Source organism: Muscardinus avellanarius, assembly GCF_963383645.1.
Source record: "Muscardinus avellanarius genome assembly, chromosome: 4".
Classification (NCBI taxonomy): Eukaryota; Metazoa; Chordata; class Mammalia; order Rodentia; family Gliridae; genus Muscardinus; species Muscardinus avellanarius.
The window spans coordinates 59,103,190-59,130,547 of NC_137789.1; positions in this window are offsets into that span (position 1 = coordinate 59,103,190).

Below are 27,358 nucleotides of genomic sequence, written 5' to 3' on the forward strand. Positions count from 1 at the left end.
TTATCAAATTGGTACAAAAATGGAAATTGTATATAGTGTGGGGAGAATTATACTCTTGATGATCCTGAGATTTTTCAGTCCATGAAGATGGTCTCTCTCCTGATGAACATGGTATCCTTTCTTATTTATTTGAGTCTTCTTTAGTTTTGACCAACAATGTTTTAGTTTCAGTGTAGAAGCAATAGTATAGAAAATATGACATGCAGATAATATAAAAATGAATAAGGATGGTACTGTATAATTGAACTTTATTTACAGAAACAGGCAGTAGGCTGAATTTGAGGCATGGGCATTTGTCATCCAATGCGTGGTTTATGCTATTAACATTTACTGTAATTGCCAATATTGCTTGATTTGAATCTGCCATTTTATTATTTTCTTGTTATGTAGATCCTCTATTTTTGTTTGTTTTATGTTTATAGTGCTGGAGATCAAACCAAAGACCTTACAAATACTAGTCTGATGGGTCCAGCCCATCAGCGGTGGGGCTGAGAAGGAAGGTTGAGTGCCAATGGCCCTGAACAACAGCAACACATGGAGCCGGAAGACGTGTCAAGCAGGATCTCATTTATTCTTCAAGCAACATATATATAGCACAAAACCACAAGGGGAATTTCCAATGAGGAAATAGCCTTCGTAGCTTCCTCCAGGCTCCATCTTAGCCCCTTTACTGCTGAATCATTTTACTGCGGAAGTTCTCAAACTTCACCTAAAGCTTTCCCTTAGCCTGCAGGCCGCTCAGGCCGAGGGAGGCTGCATCTCTTTAGGTGCTGTATCACACACCCCAACACTAGTCAAATGCTCTATGAATGACCTTCATCCCAAGACTTTCTCTGTGGTTTTGTTTATTCATTTTCTTTTGTGTTTTTTTCTGATTAATATAATAGTTTTGAAATTCTAGTTTTATTGACTTTGGCTATATATCTTCATATTATACCTTTAATTATTGGTCTTTATATTGTGTCATGCTTGTTTGAATTTTTAAATTTACTTAGAGTTTTACTACTTTTTATAAAATGTAGAAATATTGCAGCCATCTATATCTTTTTAGTATTCTTCCACTTTTTATCTATATGTTATGATTGTTACATATGCTGAATCTACATAGATTGTAGTTTCACCAGTGTATAATTTTTGAATTTATAACAATGTATTTTAGTATTAATCATACATTTTTATTCTGATTTTTAAATTTTTATGTGGATCATATTGAAAATGGCATACATTCAGACTGTGCTTGTTTCCCTCTCCCACCCACTCCCACTTTCCCTTCCCCCTCTCCTAACAATGAGTGTCCAGGTTAACCATGCTATATTCATACTTTTATATATATTCAGATGTAGCTCCTTCATTAATCAACCTCAGTCTTCTTCATCTCCTACCCTTCCATTTCAGTTTTGCCAAAGTTTCCCCTCTATTATCTGGAGTCCCTCTGGTATTTCTGGTATTCCTAATAGTTCCTAGTTTGGGCATATTAGAGAAAACATATGTCCCTTTTCTTTCTGTGCTTGACTGATCTCACTTAACATAATGTTCTCGAGGTCTTTCCAACTTCTTGCGACTGATATTTTGTTCTTCTTTATAGCTGAGTAGAATTCCATTGTGTGTATTTCCCATAATTTTGCAATCCATTCATCTGTTGATGGAGACCTAGGTTCATTCCATATTTTGGCTATTATGAATTGTACTACTTTAAATGTGGGTATTCATGTGTTCCTGTAGTTCTCTGATTTCAACTCCTTTGGAAAGATACCTGGGAGTGGTATAGCAAGATTATATGGTTGATTCATTCCCAGTTCTCTAAAGAATCTCCACACTGATCTCCATAATGACTAAACTAGTTTGCACTCCCACCAACAGTGTAAAAGAGTTCCTCTTCCCCCACATCCTTGCCAGCATTTGTTGTTATTTGATATTTTGTATGCTTGCCACTCTGATTGGGTTTAGATGAAATCTCAGCATAATTTTGATTTGCATCTCCCTAATGGCTAATGATGTTGAACATCTTTTTATGTATCTATTTGCCGTTTGTATCTCTTATTTTGTGAAGTGTTCTGATATGATATTTTGATGTCTGCAGTCTTACTGATCCTCGGGAACCTGCTCCATTCAGGACAAAAAAAAAAAAATTCTGGAGACAAACAACTTGCTTGGTAGTTGTATCTTTCATATTCAAACAAGCCAATCTAAAAAACTATCTACCACCACTTTTATTAGGCTCTGACAAGGATTTCTTATTCTCATCACTATCCTCTTACCCTAATTATCCCAAGACTAGGTAGCAGAAAATTGAGACATCCCTTAAACCCAAGAGTTCACTGAAATTATTCAAACTAGGTAGCCCTAAAACTACTAAGCCTGTTTGTTGTGTTTTACCCATTCCTGCCCTTTAGACTCACCATACCTTAATAATAGTAAACCTACATCATCAACTAGTGTAGGATTTTACATTAACCTGTTTATTCAACATTTATGTTAAGCTTATTTTATTCATATTAGGATAGATTAGAGTTCATATTTCATGTTAGGATAGATTTTTTCAGAAATAAATAAATAAATGCACAAAAATAATAGTTTATAAAAACCCTGCTAAATTCGATGAAATAATAAAGTTTTTATTTAGGAAAAAAAAAAAAAGAAAACCCATAGAGGCTACTTAATAGTCATATTCCAGAAGGTTACCTTTGCCACTGAGTAAGAGATATGGGGTTATGGTGTCATTTTCTTTACTCTGTTTGCTTAAAGTTTTGTAATAGAACTTTTCTTCTCTTTTTATCTTTACCATTGAGCAAAATGTTTTCCTGCAGTAGGTTCCAAAAGGACCATGTTCATCTTAGTTCTTTCTGAAGTAAATAGTAGATAAATATATGTTAAGTTACTATTCAGCCAAATTATTCTAGACAGAAGATCCTGACTAGCATAATAAAAGAAACCATATGTTCAATTGATACGTTTTTCTTGAGTGCCATAAATGTATGATAATGAATTTAAAAGTGGGTTTATGGCTAAAGAGTTCAAAGCCTTATGACTAAGGTGTTCTTTGTAGTCTGAATATTTTAGTTTGATGAATCATATATGAAGTTAATATTTTGATTTACAGACCACTAAACATCAAGGCACAATGAGAGGGTTAGAGACAGTACAATTGAATATACTTTGGACATAAATCATGAGCAGAAAGATGATGCTTTTAGCATAAGGTGATGTACAACTAAAAACATGGTCTCTATAATTAAACCATCTTACTAATTCAACCTCCTCATTTTGTGTCTTTGGGCAAGCATCTACTTTTTTCTTAATTTTATCATTTGTGATCATAATTTTAAGGTTCAAATGTGACAGTGTTTATGAAGCATATGGTAATTTTTGGCATAAAGTAAGTCCTGGCAAAAACTAAATGACAGAAACTTCCATAAATTAAATTCTTGCTATATGCTAGCTGTAGGCTATGCTAGAATAATAGGCATTTTTCAGTTCATAGTATCAAATATTCAAAACTTAACATATCTATTTCACTTTTTCAGTAGAATTAATGTGAAATTTAGAATCAAATAGACAAATGCTCCCACCTAGGAGCATTTTGTAACCTCAGGCAATTTACATAACTTGTATGAACCTGTTTCCTGATCTGTAATATAGAAATAAGATTTTTAAAAATGATAAACACTTATTGAAGCCTTATAATATGTCAGTTATGTTCCTGATTTATTGCCTTCATTATCTTATTTAAAACCTACCCACACAATTTGATATTTAAAAAGGATTTACATGTAAATCACTTTGTAACATATCTGACACACTATTATGTGCTAAGTACATTTTAATTTTCTGTCTCTTTCCCCTATTATTCATTACATACTTGGACAACTTATATCATTGACTAGGCCACACATTTTTTTAAATTTATTTTTATTGGTGCATTGTAATCATACATCACATTGGAATACAAGACTTGAGAGGATATACAAGCACACATCATCTAATTAGCCCTCATCCAGTCCCCATCCCATTCCCTCCCCCTCCCTCGATCCCATGCTTGTTTGGTGATTAACTTTGATACATATGTTTATGTACCTTCTGCTTTTTAAAGAGGCTCCATCCTCCCTATTCCATACCCTCTGATTGGTCACCTTAATTGCTTCACTATAGGGCCCTTTCTATAGCTCGACTGCTTCCTGTTTCCCCTTTCCTTCTAGTTATTGCTGATTAGGGGAAGCATCTGGTTTTAATTTTCTGTGATATTTCTCTGTGCATGCTGCGTTGCAAATACCGATCCCACTCTTGACAGCCCAAGTTGTGGCCTGGCTACCTGGTGGACTGATCCAGACCTCGCTGTCTCAAGCAGCGGCCTTGCCTCATGGGAGGCCCCGATTCTGGTCACGCCTAACCCCTCAGCTGGCTCCGATCCCGGCCTCGGAGGCCCCACACCGGCCTTGTCTCACGGCAGGCTCTGATGTCGGCCTCGCTGGCCCCAGCACTGGCCTCACCCCTCAGCAGGCTCTGATCCTGGCCTCGGAGGCCCCTGCACCAGCCTTGCCTCTTGGCAGGCTCCGATCCCGGCCATGCTGGCCCTGGCACTGGCCTGACCCCTCGACAGGCTCTGATCCTGGCCTCGGAGGCCCCACACCATCTTTGCCTCATGCTGGCTCCAATCCCGGCCACACTGTAGGCCACACATTTAATCAATGTATACACTATACAATCGAAGTGTTTTCAATTAGTTATTCATGTTCTTTTCTTCTTTAAAATTTTCTCAACATTCAGAAGGCTGAGACAGGAAGAATTGTGGTTCACGGACAGCCTCAGCTACTACTACTTAGTGAGGCCCTTTGCAACTCAGTGAGACCCTGTTTCAAAATAAAGAATAAAAAGTAGGGCTGGGGGGTGTCACTCAGAGGTAAAATGCCCCTGGGTTCCATCCCCAGTACCAAAAAAAAAAAAAAAAAAAAAAAAAAAAAATATATATATATATATATATATATATATATATATCCCAGACTCAAAGTTAGGAATGATCCTTTATACTAACTATTGCCTACTAAGGAGCCATGTTATAAAGAGACACTTACAAATAAAGCTTAATTGCATCAGTCATCAGAAAGAACAGTAAAAAGTCTTCTCCTTATTCTATATTATAAAAAATTTCAAAGGGCATTGCATAAACTCTGATTTAATTCAAATTATTCTATAAAGAACTTAGAAAAAATCAAGCAAACATCTTCTTGTTAACCAGGGTCCTTAATTTTAATACTCTTGATTACATTGTTTAAAATGCTTTCTATTTGGAAGTTGAAAATGGAGAAAATTTGATTTCCTTGCAAGTACAGATTTTAACAGTACCAATACTATAAAAGCAATATATATTTTATGTGCCCACTGTTTGGTGGGATATATGTTCCTGTTTTGGCCTTAGGCAAAGAGCTTCTTTTCTCTCAGTAAAAAATTATAATGTGATACATGTGAGGTGTTTTTGATGGTCATTTGGTACATTCTGGCTATATATTTGTGTGAAAAATAAATGACTTTTCTTCCAATGATTTGTAACTTAAACAGAAACTTAGGAGAATCAGAACATTTATAATCCTTTTTATGATGCTGATTTATAATATGGCACTTTTGGGGGGGAGACATGTGGAAAAGAACTGTGATTTCACTTAGTAATTCAGTTTTTGCGTGGCTCTTTTAAAAGCAAGATAAAGGGCAAGAGAGGCATTGAGACACTAAAATTCTCTGGCTAAAACATCTCACAGTCATTTGTTCAAAATTATATTTCCAAACATATGTCTAATATATAGGTAGATCCTTATTTGCTTGTTATTTGGTATCTGTGTAAACAATGCACAAATTAGATTTTGGATTCAGGTAATGAGCCCTTCCCATTTTTACCCAAAATGTTTCAAATGAATTTGATGCTTTGAATAAGAGACTGGCATCAACTTGATTAGAATTACAAATAAAAATGTCATAAGATTGTGGTTACATAATTGATTCAAGAATAAATCTGTGGCCCAACTTGATCCCATGAGACATTCACAAAAATATCTGAGGAAGAGAATCTCATTCTTTCCTTTAGGCCTAAAATCTAAGAGAATATTAGTACCAACGCTATCACTGCCATTTGTCACCATGTACAGACCAATACTGCTTATGAAGACTGTAACTAGACAGACATATTATCTGAGTATTAAATTTGGCTTGGCATAGTGTACCTCCTAGTTTTTCTGAAGGATGTGCTAACATCTATATATCCATGTTACTTAAGACCACTTGGGCTGGGATTTCTGTTACTTTCAATCTTGCTATTTTAAAACATGGGTGAGGAGGAAAAACCAAACATTCATTCATTGTTCTGTACAAAACTGAAACTTACCTGGATCTGCTTTTACTACCAATGGAACAATCCTTGTACAGAATAGTTTGGACAGAAGTGATAGTGGGTCTTCTCCATGGTCAATGTAATTCTGTATAAATTACCACTAGAGAGAGGTTCAGCAGAATTTCCCCAGTGAATTTTGGCATTTCAAGTGCACTAATCTTTAGAACTGTGTTATTAGAAGAAAAAAACCATGTTGTGCTTCCTCATTCTGACTCGAGTCCTCTTGTCTTTCTTTCCTCCTGAGTAAGTAACTCACATTAGCTCTTCAAAATCAAATAAGAATTCTATGAAATATCGTACTTTGTCCATTTTAAATATATAATATTTTTTAAGTTTTATAATGTGCAAAGATTTACCTTGGTAAAATGAAAAGCTTTTTACCATTACCAGGCCTAAAGTAATTTAATTCTGTGTCTCCAGTTTTCCCTTTCATATTAGTTATATGCCCATTAAATAAGCCCAAAGGATACACTAAAATGTTTTCTCAAACAAAATTTTGTGAAAAATAATCTCTGTCCTACACAAATGAGAAAACAGTTGCAAAAGTAGCAACTCTTGCTTAGATTGCAAATTGGTACAATCATTCTAGAAAGAAATTTAGTGAAATAACTGTGTATGTCTAGGGACCCAGTAATCAAAATAATGTATTAACATCCAAGAGAAACTCTGGCTCAACACTATATTCATATGCTAAAGCTGTTTTTCTGAATGTTTCCTGGGAAGGAAAGTGGAAAGCATATTCTGAGAATATGGATATTTCTCAGAAACACTAAGAGAAACTGGACCATGTTTTCATGTGATTTAAAAGAAATAAAATATTTATATAAATTAAAAACACAACCATACACAATATCTGAGCCACTCTCCAGGAATAGAGGTGGGTTGTCAATGAAGACAAGTTTCTGGGATCTGGGTATTTTGTCAAATTCTTGAGAGTTGTCTGATCAGGTAAGACAATGGTGATACTTGAAGTAGTTATAAAGAAGATTCAAGTATAACCTTAAACAAGAATGGTCAGACAGTTACAGGTACTGGGTCAGTGCTGATGCAGACTATCTACTTTTTGAAAGTAGGGTGAGGTCCTGGACTCAACCCCCTAGAGAAGAGATAACCCAAATATCCACTCTGACAAAACAGGGTGTATACTTAGAACAACAAACACAGTTGTCTAGTAGCCTTTTGTCTGAATAGCTACATAGTGCTAGTACATGGGGCTAGTACAGTTCCAAGTGATAACCTCTTCAGACCCCATGGAAGTGGGAGATGTGAAAGGGAAAGCTTTCCTGGGGCAAGTTCATTTGAGTGCTAGCCCTCGCATCCAGACCCCAAGAAAGAGGGAGATGCCCCAATCCCTATGAGGAAGGGAGTGCCCCTATCCCCACAGAAGCATGGTATACCAATAGCTTCTGTCATGGGTAGCCACCCACATAGGTGGCTGTAGTTTTACACAACACCGGTGAAACATTTTGGTATGAGTCTGATGCCAGATGCGCCAGCCAATTGACTGAGTTCCTGGTAGTCTAGTTAGTTTTCATGAAGAAGTTTGGGCCCTTGCATCTCTGTACAGACAATTGGGCAGTATACCATGGATTAACCTTGTGACTATCCTGATGGGCATTGCAAGACTGATTGATGGGGTATTGCACACTGTAGGGCAAGGATCTGTAGGGTGACCTATGGAAATGGGGCCTCAGGGAAGGAGCTATACATCATTTACCAGGGCATAGGCCTTTACAGACACCCCGTAATGATGCTGCTGACACTTTAGCATAAATTCAGCCCTAAGCATTCAAAATGACTGAATGTGTTAAAGGACTCCTGAGGGAGTAGCTGAAGACCTTTGTTCCCTCATTGAAAGAGATAGTGGGCTCAAATGTCTGCGGCAGTAGCACTTTTAAACCAGCAATCTTGTCACTCTGGGGAGACTCCCTTAAGGTAGTAGTAGGAATGCCCTGTACTTTGAAGGTGACAGGAAGCTCTGGCAACTCCTAGATACAACAAGAGGTGAGGAGAGAAGCCCTCTAACTCCCTGCATGGACATCCTTGGCCTCAGGATATCAAGATGTCTGGGAGTGGCCCTGGAATGTGAAGGTTTCTCAGGAGCCATGGGTTGTACTCCTGGGCCTGGACAGAAGGCCCAGTTACAACTGTATCCTTGGATCCTGACCCTGCATGGTACAGGTCACACTTCCTTCCAAGAGAGTAAGATACAGTTTTGAAGGGTACACAGGTGATAAGACTATTGGCTCTTCCCTTGTACTCTGTGGAGAATTTTCCTAAGATGAGCATGTCATCTGCTTCCTCCCAAAAGGGAAGGACTCACCTTTAAAGATCTCTTATTCTGCCCTGTCCTACCATCTGGATTAATGGCAGGGAATAGCCTGTTTTGTGGATACATACTTCTGCAAGACTGCACAATACCTCTCAGAGCTGGATTTGCACCAAGTTGCCAGTGGAGGCAGCCGAAGGTCTTCTGTGGCAAATCAACCCTGCTATTGCAGGCAACTAAACTACCTTAAGAATCTGAAACCACAGCAGCCCAGAATGGGATGAACAATGCCACATGATGGAGGACTTGTTCCACCTAGACAGTGATAATGCCCCCACACATTGTTGGGATATGCTATAAAAATAGGTGGGGCCGGATAAAAGGGGAACATATAGAGCTTGCAAGCATAGCACCATTTTTATATAAAATGGGTAAACTGGTACTTGACCAATCAAATTTTTTGATGGTTGCCCCAAGAACTATGTTAGCTTTGTTTATTCCAGGGGGTAGTACTATAGATGAAGAGCTACAGGTGGAAGCCTAAGACCAACATGTTACAGAAACTTTAAATATGTCCCAATGGGTCCTTTCCCTTTTAATGGACAAAGCCCATTCAAATAAGGAATGTAGTTTTGCAGAAAATAATAGCTTTAAATATGCTTACTGCTGCCCACAGACCACCATCAGCAGGCACAGCAAGCCTTAGCAGAGATAGATGAGGAGGTATAGGCTATTTAGGCCTATAGGAGGACTTGCTTAGAACCTGGTAAAACTCACTGTGCTTGTCCTGGAGATGGATATTGACAATCCTTGCCTGTGTGGCTAGAGGACTAATAGTTACCTGTTGTGTCCTCTATTGTTGTGGCATTTGGCCCCAATGCAATGCCCTTTGGGACAAGTTACTTACAACCACCCTGTGAATACTCAGGGAGTACAGGCCATTGGTACAGGCACAACCTCCCCTGGCCCACACAGCCACAGATATGTATTAAATCCATATAGCCATGGTTAAACACACTCCTACACAGCTACAGAAGAGTGCATATCCTGTGCAGCCACAATTGTTTGAGGTGTGATTAGACAAAACACAATGTGTATGCACATTTCATGCTGATGTGGATATGCAACATATACACATGCATGTCCATGCCAAGGGTATACAACACAAGCTGACATGAACGTGCACTGTTTGTGCAGAACCCTATATGAAAAACAAGTCTGAAGAATAAAGTTGTTGTTTGTTCTCCTCTAGATGGCATCTCTGTATGCTTTCTTTATCCTAGAGTTCTCATCACCTGCAATCCAAACTGGCCCCTAAACAGGGCCCTGACAGCATTAAATTCAATATATTATGCTACTAGATATTGTAAGAAATTTGTGTAAGTCTGGATTTGGGCTACTGACTTTGAATTTATTACAAATGATGTGACAACACATTATATCTATCTATCTATCTATCTATCTATCTATCTATCTAAGCACACATATATGTGTGTATATATATACACATACATATAAATGTATGTGTATATGTCATGTTTATGTACATACAAATACATATATATACACCATGTATGCAAGTGTATATATAATGTATGTGTACATATGCAAATTTGTGTACATATACACCTATGTGTATTTACATTTATGTACATGTGCCACCACCCCTCCCTCTCAGCATATACGAGCATGACGAGCATGACAAACGCTTGTATCAATCGGCAGGGTCCAAGGAGGACACGCCCCGAGGAAAGAGGCGTCATCTCTGGCAGAAATACTCCCTGCTCTTAGATTTCTACACTAAAAAACTCCAATGATGTAAAACAGGATCCCAAGAATTAGGACTGTGGAAGAAATTGAGTCCATGAAAGATAAATTTTCTAGTAAAGAGCAGCCAGAATTCAGGGTCTGCAAAATTCCTTTCGGTCTCCCCCCCTACACACACAGGCCGGTCCTTTGATCTAAAGATTAGCTCCCAGCACCTCTCTGCCAGCAGGGGAAGCTGCTTGCCCCATTTCCCAAAGATGTAAAGCTGTCTCTGGAACCTGGGCCATTTGTTTTTCCTCTTAAGAGATGCTAATAAGCTCTTATCTGGCCTTAACAAGCCTATCCTTAGGACTCAGCAGCAGGACAGTAAAAAACTCAAAAGTCTGCCCCAAAATCATGCATTAAAGAACAATTATAGAAATCCAATCACCTGTGTTATAATGTGTTTGCCCTGTTTTACTAACTGTAATATAAGTATTGCCTCATAGGGGATGGGGGAGCAGACAGGACCGGACAAATCTGCAATGCAGCCCATGGATCTTGATAAAGGAGGGCCTGGACTAAGCCCTAGAGACAAAAAGACTCTGGAAGGATCAAAGGAGATCCTAGAAGACTAAATTTCCCCAAAACGGACTTTGGGTGTGAACCCCCACCTTTACAGATGCCTGCTTATTCCAGATGCCTTTATGGACTCCAGACTTTGCCCCCTAAGGCTCACCCAAGGCCAGAAACCTGATTCCAATATCAAAGGCCAAGGGGGCTGACTTTAATCACCTAGTCCCAGACGAATCTTAAACTGTGACACCATGGATCTTCTTTTATCCTGTTTTACTTGTTTACGCTTAATGCCTCACTATTGTCCTTTGGTGCTTACATGGGGTATAGGGTATAAATACTGGTGATGGAAATTAAAACATTGTCAACTGCACAGAAGGCAGTTGTCCATGTCAATAATTATTTCAGATATTTTCCCGGAGAGGAATCTCCACCTTTAGCGCTGTGAACAGAAACTTAAAGGAGTTTATTTCATAAAAGGGAAAAAATTGCTGCAGATAAGTGGCTGCAGAACTGCAACCTAAGCCCTTGTCCATCTTTCTGAGGATCTTGGTTCTAAATGGACTCAGTGCCAGATTTGCCCCCCAAGACTGAGCAAGTTCATTTCAGCATACATGTATAGATATATTAAACACACACTCACATGCATATGCTGAAATGTTGGGGTACAATATAAACTTTTAACATATATGTTAGAAATTTATTTTGAAATCAAGCATTGGGAATATTTTCATTTATTGCTGGAATTTGTATCTAACTGAGAGTGGATGTTTAACATTCATAGCTGGGAGTTTGTAGTATGTAACTAATAGAGTGAAGGATGTTTTTATTTTTTTATCAGGAGTATAATAACCAATTGGCAGAGCGACAAGAGGACCTTGGAGTAGATATTTTTACCTCTAGTCAAATTGTCAGCTTTATTATTGATAAATGAATTCAGCCTTAGAGGCAAATGAACTTTTGAAATTTTTGAATATTCCACACATATCATACCCCCTGTCACAGCCAAAGGCTTGGAAAGTCTCAAGGCAATGCTGGCATGGTCTGCTTTCCATAGAAAACAGGCTAAGGCAAAGCTTCTGAGTAAGGTTTTGTTGGTAGATTCCATCCTAAAATAGCAGGAGTGAGGAATAAAGAGAAAGTGATTTGAGGAAGGAAGGAAGGAAACAAGTAACGTGTTAGTTGCCTTACTTACCTGGCCCAGGCTGTGCACATCTTACCTGGGTTTTGAAGGTTTGAAACCTTCCTGATAGCCCACCCTCAACCACTGATGCTCAGAACTGTGCTCTGGAAGCAGAAAGGGAAGGGAACTTATGTTCTGGCTCTATCTTCACTCCTTTTTTTGCTGGGCAAAGCTGGCCCATGAACCATTAAACCACTGAAACCTAGGAGTTGTGTTGTCTGTCTTTCCGGTCAGCATCAGAACTTTATGGGATCTGCACTTGAGAATGCTCCAAAACATCTAAACTCTGGCCTCCACTTGCACTGACTGGAAATTCCCTTAAGAAAGTATCATTTTTAAGATAACCTGAAACTAACAGTCCCACTGGAGTTCCTCTTTGGGAGACTGCCACAGGCACCAGAGATATTCCATGATAGGCCCTCATGCCTGCCTATATTTGGCTTTGCTTTCCTTTTGTGCATCAGATACCAGGTTTCTTGGAAATAGGGATACATACCCTTTCAAATGATTCTCCTAAAGTTCCACTCACAAGGCTTGAACTTAAATAACAGTGTTTCCTACCACCCTCTTCTTTGGTAGAATTAAATACTAGACTCCCTCTCTAAAGAAATCCTTGTTGGAAAATTCCTCTTTCTTTTGACTGCTTTAATCTTTTTACATAGTCCCTGTAATAGGCTCATTTTAGCAGACTGATACCATTTATGTAATATTTTTTCTGAAATTCTGCCAAGACTCTCATTTTGGAATGTTCTCCTTTGTATCTTTGTGCCCCCGTCAAATATTCAGATTTGACCTTCTGTAAAATCAGAGAACAGTGGTTTGGAGCATGAACCATGGAGCCAGCTGGAAGAGGGTCCATCTTTGGACAGAATTTTCCAGATGAAACTTGAGGTAAATAATTTATCATCTCCATGTCTCAATTCCATCATTTCAAAACCACAACTAATATTGTCATAACTGACACTACTAGGTATGAATCACTAGAAGCTGTATTTAAACTAATTCCTATTAGCCGAATGATATTTATTAAAATTCATTCTCTTTCTTAATAAAGTTCTCTGAAGGAAATTCTACTTTAGAAATGAAATGAACCCTCCTCTTAGAAAATAAAAGCCAATTAAGCATGAATTTCCTCCTGTGTTTTTAATTTTTTAGCGAAGGTAGATGACTTTGTCCTGAAGAATAGACTTCAAACATCTGCAACCAGCTGTGATACTCCTTATCACCTTGAAAGTTGATAACAACTCTAAGTCTATCATGTGCCAATGGTCAAGATGTAGCAAACTTTCTTGAAACTCACCATAATACTAGATTTTCACAAAGAAAATCATTATCCCTACATTCATACAACACTCACATTCCTGTTGTTTTAGTGATGATCACAAAAGACTTACCAATGTGACTCAACTCTGTGCCCACCTTAACTTACCAAGAGCGTTTAGCTCCTTGCCTTGCCTTCCTGAAGTCCTTTAATTTGTCCTGTTTTGTTTTCTTCTCCCTCACTGTTCTTTCCTTTGCGGTTTTCATATTGCTTCCCTCTTTTCTGCGCAATCTCTTAATCTTGGAATGTCTAGTTTCCAGTTCTTAGTTATAATCTCATCTCTACTTTCACTCAGTCTTTTGGAAATCTCACATAGTCTTTGACTTTATCATATTTTTGCTAACATATTCTAGAATTTTTCTTCTGGCTCAGACTTCTTCACCAAAGTTCAGATTTATATTGCCAAATGCCTATTGAACAAAATGATGCCATTTGCAGGTCAATGGATGGACCTGGAGAACATTATGTAAAATGCAATAAGCCAGTCACAGAGAGTGAAGTGTTGTATGTTTTGTCTCATAAGCAGATGCCAGGGAGTAACTGGAATATAAGAGTGACTTCAGATAATGTAAGTGAAATTTCAGTGGAGTAAGGAAGATGTAAAGACTGGAGTGGAGGGAAGAGAAAGAATTAATAAAGGAAACACTTCCATTGAAATTATGTACATATGTGAAAATACCAATGCCAATCTTAATATCTTGTATGAGGAAGGGGATGGGGAGAGAGCGGGGAAAGTTCATCAAGTGCTGTGTGCACATGTCACTATCACCGTGAACTACATTATGAGGTGAGACTATAAGGCATGAATAAATGTACAAAAAAATCACCACTTAGATATCTAATCAATATGTGAAACTGAACCTGTCCAAATGCCCATCCTGTCCCTCCACAAGTGCCTCTCCCCCCAGACCCCTGCTCCTTCCACCATCTTCTGTTTTAGTCAATAGCACCTACATACCTCCAAATGCTTAGGACAAATCTTTAGGGCCATGTATTCACTCTCTTTTCTCTTGTTACCCACATTCAATTAATTCAGGAGTCCTATTTTCTGTGCCTTTAAAATATGTTTGGGATCTGACACTCTCATCATCTCCTGGATCTTTACAGTAGCCCCTGGTCAGTTTCTGTGTTTCCACTCCCCACCCCCACCAAGATCCTATTTTCAATTAAATGGTCTAAGAGATCCTTTTAAAATGTCAAATTGTGGTTGGGCGTGGTGGTGCACGCTTGTAATCTCCATGCTTGGGAGGCAGAGACAGGAGGATCGTGCTGGTTCAGAGCCAGCCTCGCTGGCTTAAGAGACCCTGTTTCCAAATTAAAATATGAAATAAGTCTGGGAGTGTAGCCCAGAGGTAGAAGGGCTTCAAGGAACCCCAGTACCACCAAAAAAAAAAAAAAAGTCAGTTTGTGTCATTCCTCTGCTCAAATTTTTCAATATTTTACACACTTCTATGCCCCAACATTTCCACTTTTGGGAAAATCTTCAAGAAAATATTAGGTTATATGGCAACAAAAAGAGAAACTACACTAGAATATTCATAATAGCTACACGTTGGCAGCCACTGACATGTCATGAATCAGAAAATAGTTAAAAAATGGTACCCTATTCATGCAATGGAATAATGCCAAATAAAAAGGCAATACTTAGATACTTAGTCAATAGCACCTGGTATATATGTGATAGAAGAAATAAAGTTAAAATATTCAAAATGTTATTCTGGGCCCCTAAAAACTGCCTACATATATAAATACTATATATCTCACAATCCCATGTATATGAAGAATAATAATACATGAAACTCATCTATGGCAATAGAAATTAAGAGTATTGACTAGAAAGGAACAGGGGGAAACTTTTTGGGTCACAGTAACACTCAGTATCTTGATGTGGGTGGTGTTTATACAAAGATTATAAGAACAGAAATTCAAATTTAAGATTTTTCTATTTTGCTGTATGTAATTTGTCTTCTGTAATTTTATAACAATTTTGCTATCAAGTACCTTAGCTTCTAAAAATCTAACAGCTACCCGAGGCTTTCATCAGTTTATTTTAGAGATGACATTTTCTAAACCCATGTACCCTCAGAGACAAATTATTCAAGCAACTGAATTTTAAATGACTGCTTTTGGGTCATTTGTTTTTCGTTTTATTATTTTTATTTGCACTCTCCCTACAGTTGAGAAAAATCTTTTTTCTTTCTATAGGAAGACAGACCTACTACAGTTGGAAGTACTTCAGCCTACTCTGTATAAGCATAAAGGAAAATAAAAGGCATACATTTATAAGATTTTCCTATAAATAATCAGAATTCTGACATCTACACATACCTGAGCCCTGAGACAGTGTGCCACATCTCTTGGCCTGCAGATGTGTTGGGGGGATACCCCTACTTAGCAGAATTTTGCTTGGCAAAGCTTTGTCTTCGCTGTGGATGGCTTCCCATGTGAAGTGACAATATTTCTTCAGAATAAGATTGATAACAAATTTTGACTCACAGAAAAAATTACTAACACCAGATTTTTGCTTTAGCTTCTTGAAGGTACACCATGGTCCCTCATAGACTGCTTCTCTTTCTAAACTGCACTGCAACAGTCAGGTGTGTGGGTATCTGCAAAACAGTGTGAACTTTAGCACACGGTGCTTTATCTGACTCCTATACAATGAACGTTTAGGATCAGGGAGAGTCCACTTTCTCCTAGTGTTCCTTCTGAGGAACTCTGTATATTAGAAAAAAAAAGCATATAAAATAGAAAAGCATCAAGTGAGTAATGGGTTGGTACTGTATAATATAGCACTGTAACTAAAAAGGCAACCTGTGATCTAGTTGCAGTGGCTAACACTTGTAATCCCAGTACTTGGGAGACTATGATTACAGGTTCAAGAACAACTTCAGGACTCAGCAAGACTCTGTTTCAAAATAAAAAAAAATAAAATAAAATCAGGCTGTGAATGTAGCTTGGAGGTGGAACACCCCTGGGTTCAATCCCTAGTACCACACACACACACACACACACACACACACACACACACACACACGCACGCACAGGCATCTTTTCTCATTAATATGAATTGCTGTTTCTGTTTATAGCATTGAGCACTTATTAAGGATCATACAAATTGGAGTAACATATATAAATCTCACATTTGTATAGGTTGGGGTTTATCATTTTCCCTATTTTTCAAAAGAAAAGTGAAGCTTAGTTCAATCAGGGAACTTATTCTTATTCCAACATTGCTGGGCAAGCCAAGTATTCTAGCATGTGCTTTGGATTATACTTATCAGTCTGCAACCCAGCCCCTCTGGCAGGTCCTGGTTATTTGGTGTCTGAGAATTTTTTTTTCTTTTTTCTTTTTTTTTTTTTTTTTGGTGATACTGGGATTCCTGGAAACTCTTTTTCCTCTGGGCTATACTCCGAGACCTATTTTATATTTTTTTATTTGTAAACAGGGTCTCCTAAGCTGGCTTCAAACCTACGCGATACTCGGCTCCCGGGATTACTAGCGTGTGCCACCACACCCGGCAAGTGTCTGAGAATTTTAAAATCATTTTAACTTTGGTTTCCTAGTCAAGCTGAAATGAGGCAAAATACATCAAATGGCCAAGCTTTGCTCTGAAAATGACATAATGTAGGAGCTTCAATAATGGAGCTACCTTCTTAATTTTTTCTCACCTTTCGAAATCAGTACATATTCACTTTTAGAACTTCTAGAATATCTCTAGTTCTCGTTTTCAAAACGAAAGGTCTAACATGAAATATTTGTTAGTATATTAATTGAAAATTGCATAAATGTACTAGTACGGCAATTTTTTTTCGTTCTCTCTTTCTTTCTTTCTTTCTTTCTTTCTTTTTTTTTTTTTTTTTTTTTCAGTACTGGGGATGGAACCCAGGGGCATTCTATCTCCGAGCTACACCTCCAGGCCTGTTTTTTATTCTTTATTTTGAAACAGGGTCTCACTGAGTTGCAAAGGGCCTCACTAAGTAGCTGAGGCTGTCGGGGAAACCGCAATCCTTCAGGATCCTCCACGATCCTCAAGTCTCTGCCTCCCCAATGCTGGGATTACAAGCCTGTGCCACCACGCCCAGCTCCAGCATGGCATTTTTCACTGGCCATACAGGGAGTTCCCAGGCCCCTTGCAGATGATAAACCTCTTCCCCCAAAGTGGAGTTACAGCCACACACAATGGGTTTTCTCCTTGACCAGTGAAAGCCAAGAAACACAACCAGACAGTAAGAGTAAAGCACGGTTTCTTTCATTAAACAAGTAAGCAGGACACTGGGAACAACTCCCAAAGAAAACAAGGAACTTTATTGGGGAAGTTCATGCATATTCATATAGAAAAATTCACTACATGCAGAGGGAAGCATATTTTTACACATGTTCAGCTGGAGATCACATTTCTTTATATATGTAGCATGTTCCAAATGGGCAATAGGAGCAGTCCTTAGGTGGAGAACTTAGTATTATCATGATATTATAATGAGCAAATATTACTATTGGTCACATACAAGAATGACTTAGAAACTTTGGTTCTTTGTGATTTTCTCTGAAGGATCCTATCTGAAAGTAACTAATGAACAAACAACAACAACAACAACAACAACAACAACAACAACAAAACTTTGAAGGACTATTGTTAACTGTTAGTCCTTTGAAAAGTCCATGGCTAGCTGGGTGTGGTGGCCCACGCTTGTAATCCCAGCATTTGGGAGACTGAGACCAGAGGATCGTGGTTCTAGAACAGCCTCAGCTACTTAGTGAGGCCCTCTGTAACTTAGTGAGACCCGGTTTCAAAATAAAGAATAAAAAAATAGGTCAGGGGATGTAGCTCGGAGGTAAAATGCCCCTGGGTTCCATCCCCAGACCTCCCCAAATTATAAATAAAAAATAAAAAAATAAAAGACCATGGCTTTTCTCTTTGCATGTGTAGGAGTTTACCCCTAAAATTTTCTGCCTAGCAGCTAACAGAATCTGATGTGATGAATTTTGTAATAGATGTGTCTACAGACACATTAAAAACTATTGCTTTTCAAAAGCCTGGCTTGCAATTTCATTTGATATATTAATTATTTTTAAATGATTTTATTATCTTTCCATACATACACATTTTAAATTTCTTTTTATTTAAATTTTTTATTCATCTCCATTTGCAGATCATTTTCTTTGATAGTGAAATTGAAAGTAAATTAGGTGCTGCTAGTTTACTTTTTCATTATTTTTGGAGGCAAGGAGATGTGATTCCACATAACCTCTGCAAATTGTCTAACCTCCCTGAACTTCAGTTTTCTTCTTGTAAATGAGGATAATAGTAACATCCTTGTACTTCTTTTCCCCTATCAAGACCACATATATGGCTTCTCAGCTGAGAACTGGATAAAAGAAATATTCCTTCAGTATTGCTTCCCGCTTCCCTTTGCAACCTATTCAAATGGTGCTTTGTTTCTAAGTTGTATGTTTTCTTGCCATAAAACAACTAAAGTAGTATTTTTCATTCTCTTTATTGCTTTTATAATCCCAAGCTTTAGCCTACTTGACCTGTTTTTTTTAGGGTTTGTAATATACTTTTATCCTTGGTTATATGACAATTAGGTCATAAACCAATTCTCTATAAAGACATATTGGCACATTTATCCCTTCTCATAACTTTTTATAATTTCATTTTGGAGCTTAATATTCTTTTGTATTAGAGTAGATTTTTGACTCATTTGCCATAGCTTATAGCTTTCTTTCCTTATATTTTAATTTATATGTACATGTGTCTGATGTGCTTATTATTCTCATTCTAGATTACTTAGAGACTAACAAAACCAGTTACTTTTCCCAAAGGTTTTTGTCATATCCACTCATCCTTCAATTATTTTTTATAATTTAGAATTAAATCCATAAGCTAAAAGTAAATGCTCTGCTCTTCAGTGAATAAAATGATGTAAGACGAGAATAAAAATGTATCAGGCATTGTACTTTCACTAAAACTAGATTTCCAAGAGAAGTTCATATGGTTGAAATTCCATGATGTTACTACTAGGTCTTACCCTTGAAACACTTTTAAAATAATTTATGGGAAGGATCACATGAACCCTTCACAGGCCCTAAACCAAATTAATTCTACTGGAAAGTGGACATTTTTGAAACCTAGAGGAAGAGACACTATTAACTGACACCAGGCAGTGATGGATTCTGCCTTCTCCAAGCAATGGGATATGATTTTGCTATGGCAGATGGCTCAAGAACCATGTGAATATTTTCTTCTTAGGATAGATTATTTGTATAAATTATTTCTAAATTAAGATAAAATTTTAATACGAAAGGACAGAGGCACGATAAAAGCAAAGATTCTCAAATACAGCAAGTCTCTTGTGCAGGCAGCAATCTCTCAGTAGCATTTTTTATCCACTTGTATTAGAAATAAGAGGTGACATATGGTGGTGAGTTAGTATGGGCAGTATTTGCTTCTCTGATGACTGGATCCTTCACTCCTATTGGGATTCATTGGCGATTGTTATTAAATAAAATAGATGTAAATTAAGTCCCATTTCTAAGTCACATGATTTCTTTAGAAATGTGACCTTTAGAAGATTACTTAAGGCAGAAGCCAGAAGGCTTTAGGGAAAGGGAGCAAAGGAAATGTACTATATATGGGTCGGTCTCTTGGCCTTAATAATCAGTATAGAGTTTTTTCTTTCCTTGATGGCAATAGAATGACTTCATTTTCATAGTATACTACTCTTGCTACTTTGTTTAATAATACGGTTCATTAAAGATTCTCTTTTGAGGTATTTGGCTAGTAGCTAGGCGGCTTAGGACCTTGGGTCCTGGCTCTTTAGTGAACTTAACTGTGTGACCTTGGGCAAGTCGAGTAACTTCTTTGTGCTTCAGTCTCCCTGTCTTGTAAAATGGGAGTAATACCTACCTCACAGGATTGCTATGGGGATTCATTAGAGAAAATGTCTATAAAGTGTCTATGGTTCTCAAAGAAGGTGCTATATAAATACAAAATAATATTTATTAAAGTTGGTTTATTTGTGAAAAGAATAAAATAAAATAGAAATTTTCTTCCATTGTTGTTTTTGTTGTTGTTGTTGTTGGTGGTGGTGGTGGTGGTGGTGGTGTGTGTGTGTGTGTACTCACAAATGCCTGAATATAAACATGTGTTTCTTAACTTAGATAAGGTGATGCATTTAGTAGCAGAAATAAAACTGGCAAAACAATTCTCCTAGCCAACATCATGGCTGAATATTAGAAGCCTGTTTCAAAAGTGGAAGGAGAAAGAAATAATGATGTTTGGATATAAGAGTGGAGAGCTCATATAGTGGCTAGGATGAATCATTAGGTAGCTGAGGGAAGGTCTTTGTTTCTTTTTTAGGTACTAGGGTTTGACCTCAGTAGGAGAAAGTATTTGTTGTGGAGTTTTATTTGCACAATGTGTCCACTGATCCCTTTCTGTAGCTAACCAGGTCCTATGAATGGAGCACTGAGTTGGAGGCAAGGGCATAGTTCCTTGTGTTCTCCTAACAATACCAATCAAGGGAGTTGAACATGAGAGTGAGAAAAAGACTAAGGTTTCCCAAGAGTCTAAGATGGATGGCCCTACCTTAATACTTGGATTGGAGATTTAGAGTATAACAGATGTCCCAAGGACTTCCTCTAAGCCAGAAGCCCAATAGTCAATTGAATTTTGTGAAAAATGTATTTCCCACTGTTGATCAAAGCATAGCCACCAAATCACCAAGTCAAGGTTAGACTAATTCCCATATATTTGGTAATTATGGTGTTAGTAGAATAAGAGAAAGTGAACCAGGGGAAGGAGGAGGGGGATAGTAAAGGAACTTAATAGAAGAGGTGGATATGATCAAAGTATGTTAAATGGATGTGCACATATGCCATAATCATAATTTTATTCTGTATAATTAGTATACACAAATTAAAATTTTTAAGAATAGTAAAAATTTTAGGATACAGATATGGTATAATTTATATAAAAATATAAAGTTTTGTCCTAATATTTTTTATGTTATTGGGGATTGAACTACACCCCTAGCTCTTTTTAATTTTTATATTGAGACAGAGTCTTGCTTAGTTGCCCAAGATGGACTTGAACTTGTGATTCTCCTGCCTCAGACGCTCCAGTATGTAAAATTATAGGCATGTACCACTAGACCTGACTATCTTAAAGTTTTTAAGTAAAACCCATATGAAATATTTGTACTCATGTTTATAAATAAATCCCTAAGCATATCACTAATGGGGTAGGTATTAGAAGACAAGTGAAAGCCGGGCATCGTGGTGCATGCTTGTAATCCGAGTACTTGGAAGGCTGAGATAGGATCACAGGTTCATGGCCACCCTCAGCTACTTAGTGAGGCACTTCCCAACTTAATGAAACCCTGCTTCAAAATAAAGAATAAAAAATAGAACTAGGGGTGTAGCTCGAAGGTAGAATGCCCCTGGATTCAATCCCCAGTACTGCAAAGAAGAAGAAGAAGAAGAAGAAGAAGAAGAAGAAGAAGAAGAAGAAGAAGAAGAAGAAGAAGAAGCAGAAGAAGAAGAAGAAGAAGAAGAAGGAGAAGAAGAAGAAGAAGACAGGTGAATGCACTATCAATTATGACATTGGAAATGAGTTATACTATAATTTAATTGTATGAGTTTTCTTGTAAGCCAGCATGTTACATAAACATATAGAGGACATAAACATATGGGAGACCTTTTATATAATTTTAGGCAAACTTTAAAAATAATTTTTCATTTTATTTTATAAATTTTGACATTTTGAATTTCCCTTGAAAATCTGGACTTGATCTATACCGAGATTATGAATATTTACCTGTATTTACTTAAAGCCTTAAAGAAATTAAAGAGTTCAGTATTCAGGCTCTTTATGTTAAAAGTTAATGACTCTAGTGTCTGTGAGGATGGAGTTAAAAACAATTTTAGGTAAATGGTTTTGAGACTCCCCTCTTTTAAAATTTTTTCTATTTCTTTGCCTATAATTGCAGAGAATTCTATTTTAAATACTCTGTTCCTGAATATATCATATTTTGATTTCACGTGGAGTGAATTTACTTCTTCCTATAGGTTGGGCACTTGAGAAGGGTGGCCCTGTGTCCACATTTTCCTGGGGCAGCCTTAGTTAATGTCTTCCACCTGCATCTTCACTAAGAGTCCTGTTCCACTTTCAGAACGTCTTGATTTGCATCACATGAACGGGATGACTTCCCATGCTTCAGGTGTGCCATCAAGGGGAGTCATGTAAACCTTCATACTAATCTAAGATGCTTGATCCAAGATTTTCAAGAAGAAAAGGAGACTTGAAAATGAGTGTATAACATATGTATTATACTTACAAAATAAAAATTCAGTATTCTGACCATGGTGATAAAATAGCCAATTCTATGAGTTCAATTGTACATTCTAAACAACAATAGTAGGACTATATATGGTTTCGATCAAGTCAAACAAGCTTGATCTAAAAAAGTCTATAAATAAATAATGATTCTTGGAAGGTATGAATTATATAAAACATGTGAGGGAGAAGTTATATACACTAACATAAGCCAATAGTTTATTGTACTACCTAAAGAAAGCTGTGTGTCAAGCATAGTGCCTACACATACGACCGCTTACCAAGGGTCAGGAAAGCACTCTGCGGGAATCTTGACTTTTTTTTTTTTTTTAGAACTAGGGTGGAACCCAGGGGCATTCTACTTCCATCGAGCTACACCCTCTGCCCTGTTGTTTATTCTTTATTTTGAAAATAAAAACTTTATTTTGAGTCTTCCTATTTCCACAAAATTAAGACATAGTCTAGTTAATACCACTGGCATAAGTACTAGACTATACTGGATTTCTGCAATATTTTCAACCAAGGCATAGATGATTCAAATTCTTCTTCAATTGGGAAGTGTAAAGGAACTGTGAGGCAACAAAAATCATTTAAGATTTTTAGATTTGACAAGATATGAGTTGCAAAGGGCCTCACTAAGTAGCTGAGGCGGTTCCAAATAGCAATCCTCCTGTCTCAACCTCCCAAATGCTGGGATTGCAAGCGTACACCACCATGCCCGGCTAGGAATCTTGACCTCTGAGCTCACTCTCAGCCTGATTTTATTTCTTATTTGGAAACAAATTCTCAGTAAGTTGCTGAGACTGGCTTTGTACCTGTGATCTCCCTTTCTCATCCTTCCAAGTATAGGGATTACAAGCATGTGCCACCATACCTAGCAATCTTTATTTATGATCACAGTCCTTAATAAACTCAGTCTCAGGAGCTGCCAGATAAAGAAGTATTAAGTTAGATCATTATGGCTTACTTCAGAAAAATAATTTTCCTGGACAATCTTAGTAGAAACATTAATGGGAGTCTCTGGGTAATGAGTCTTCCTATGTCCACAAAATTAAGACATAGTCTAGTTAATACCACTGGCATAAGTACTAGACTATACTGGATTTCTGCAATATTTTCAACCAAGGCATAGATGATTCAAATTCTTCTTCAATGGGGAAGTATAAAGGAACTGTGAGGCAACAAAAATCATTTAAGATTTTTAGATTTGACAAGATATTAGTTTCCATTATCAGTCCACTGTGTGCTGTGTAACCCCTTCTTATGAACTTTTCAGCTAAAGGAAGCTAGTTGAGATAGGACTGTCTCACCCTGCTTTCTGGGACTCCATTATGTTCAATAATTCTCAGCATGTTTGACTAAATAAATAGGAATAATGTAATCTGGAGAAATCTGTAGCCTACTGGAAAGAACACTGTTTTTCTCTCTTCTTAACTTTACACAAATGATTTCCTTTAAGATATTATGGCTTAGTCTATGTTATATTTTTTCTACTTTTGTAACTAAGTTTTTCAGTACATTAGTATTAGACTAAGTTACAATTATTATTTTTCATTACTAGAATAATTATGCCAAAACCATTGAAATAATATTTCTGTGAGAATAGTAGTACCTTTTGTACAGAATAATATTTTCTGGAAATAGCTTTTAGAAAGCATTCAATTTTCTTTGCAATTAACTACATTATATGTTTTGCACATTCGTTTTTTCGCTAATTTATTCCATTTTTCACATTATGGTGTTTTCTTATGTGGCTTCTATGGTAGAGCCCATTTGACTCTAAATTAAAATTACCCTGCTAAAGTTATAGAAATTGGTTCCTCTTATTGTTCAACAAGATAAAAGAATGATATTGTATTAATTTTCAGGTTCAACCACAATTCGTTGTGTAAAGAAGTATTTAGAAGGCAAAGTAGATTTACTTAATGTTCAGTCATATTATTTTCTACCAGATAGATCCTTTCATTTTAATTTCTTAGAAGAATTTTTTTCTTTCAAATTAAACTCCACCTTTAGACAGATGGATCTTTTCCTGGAAGCATAATTGATCACAATAAATTCTTAGTAAAAGGAGTAATACTATAAAAAAGTTTTGGTCAGGCAAACAAGCTCTTTCATTCACTTTCAGATTTTTCACTATTTTATTAACCAAAATTGCATTGCTCTTGCAGGGCATGGTGGCACATGCTTGTAATCCCAGCATTCGGGAGGCAGAGACCTAAGGATCATGGTTCATGGACAGCCCCAGTTACTTAGTGAGGCCCTCTGCAACTTAGTGAGACCCTGTTTCAAAATAAAGAATTAAAAAATAGGGCAGAGGGTGTAGCTCAGAGGTCGAATGCCCCTGGGTTCCATCCCCAGATCCGCAAAAAACAAAAAAACAAAACAAAACAAAACAAAACATTGCTCTCTACTAGTTATGTAATATAACATAAGCTTTTCAGACAGCTTCAAAAGTTGTAAATATGTACTAATGTTTTAATGCACATTTTGAGAGAGTATCTTGAGCCAGAGAACGTCTGTAGATTCTTATCAATGACATAGTTACACTTCAATATCTGATTATAATCATTTATTTTGTTTAAACTATTGCTTGCTTTTGCGTGGATATGGATTGCATTTCCATTATTGCCTATAGAAAAAAAAAACCTTGCAATTCTACTCCTTATTTTCATCATGTTTACATTTACATTTTCCTAGCTTAATTGTATGCTTAATAAAGACCTTCTGCCACTATGAATAAGAAATTCGTGGCTTTTTAATTATATGCCTAGAATAAAAAGGTTTTAATAATATAAACAATGAAAGTGGGTATGTAAACTGCTTTTTCCTCTGTGTTAAGATCAGCCAAGATCATTCTTTGATGGATAGATGTGTTCGTCATTTTTTGTCTCTGTGGCCAAAATACCTACCACAAACAACTTAGAGAAGGAAATATTTATGTTGGCTCACAGTTGCAGAGGTTTCAGTCCATGGTTGGTTGGTTGTGTTGCTTTGGGCCAAAGGAAAACAGTATATCATAGCAGGAGGGTGAGGACGAGAAAAATATACTCAGTTGATAGCAACCAGGAAGCAGATAGAGATGGGGGGCAGGAAGCAAAAATACCCTTCCACGGCAGACTATCAATGCTCTACTTCCTCAACCAGGTCTCATCTCCTACCTTTCCACCTCTTATGAATCTATCAAATTGTTTAATCCACTGAGGAAGTCAGAGCCCTCATGATCCAGTCACTTCCCCAAAGCCCCACAGCTGCACAGGGCTGCCCTGGGACTACGCCTTCAATACAGGAGCTTTTGGGGAGTATTTCAGATCCAAACCCTAATAATATACAGATTTAATAACTGATAATTTAACAAAATTAATTTAGCATTATCTATCATATAAGTGCTGTCATTTTTGTCTATGCCTTTTGTCATCAAAACAAATATCATTTTTTTTATTATTCTACTTAATCTCTTCACAGTTATTTCAAAAGGATTATTATTACAAATAAAAACGCATTGGGAGGCCGGGAGTGGTGGCACCTGCTTGTAAACCCCACGCTTGGGAGACAGAGACAGGAGGGTCACGCAGGTTCGAAGCCAGCCTTGCTGGCTTAAGAGACCCTGTTTCCAAATAAAAATATAAAAATGGGTCTGGGAGTGTAGCCTGGAGGTAGAAGGGTTTCCAGGAACCCCAGTACCACCAAAACAAAACAAAACAAAACAACAACAACAACAACAACAACAACAAACGCATTGGTGTAAACAGCTGCGGAAATTTGTAGGAAATATGTCCTTTCAAAAAGCAGAGTTAAAATTATCTATCCTGCTTTTATTTACTTCCTTATATTTGTCACAAATGTACTGACAGAAGAAAAATATCCAGGGTGCACCCAAAGGTGGCTCAATTTTAATAGTCTAGCTCTCTATCAGTGATCAGTTTTTTTGAATTTTTATTTTTAATTGATAAATAATTATTGAATATATTTATGGGGTGCAGTGTAACATCGTTATATTGAGGAATGATAAAATTAGGCTAGCTAACATATCAATCACCTCGCATACCATTTTTTACATGACAAAAACATGTAAAATCTACTCTTTAAGCAATTTTGAGATGCACAATACATTCCTGTAACTACAGTCATCTTGCTGTATAATAAAGTACCAGAAGTCATTTCTCTTAGCTAACTGAAATTTGTACACTTTGACAATTGTCTCTTTGTTCTTCTACCATCTCATCTTCCCAGCCTCTGGTAACCACCATTGTACCTTTTCTTATTTCTTTTATTTTTTTCCTTTCTTTTTCTTTTTTGGGGGGGTGGTGGTGGTGGTACTGGAGATTGAACCCAGGGGCATTCTACCTCTGAGCTACACCTCCAACCCTATTCTATTTTTATTTTGAAACAGAGTCTCACTAAGTTTCTGAGGCTGGCTATGAACATGCAATTTTTCTGTCTCCACAGCTCAAATACTGGGATTATAAGCATATACTACCACACCTGGTTGCCATTCTATTTATATGAGTTTGACCTTTGGGGTTTCATATACTAGTGAGTTGAT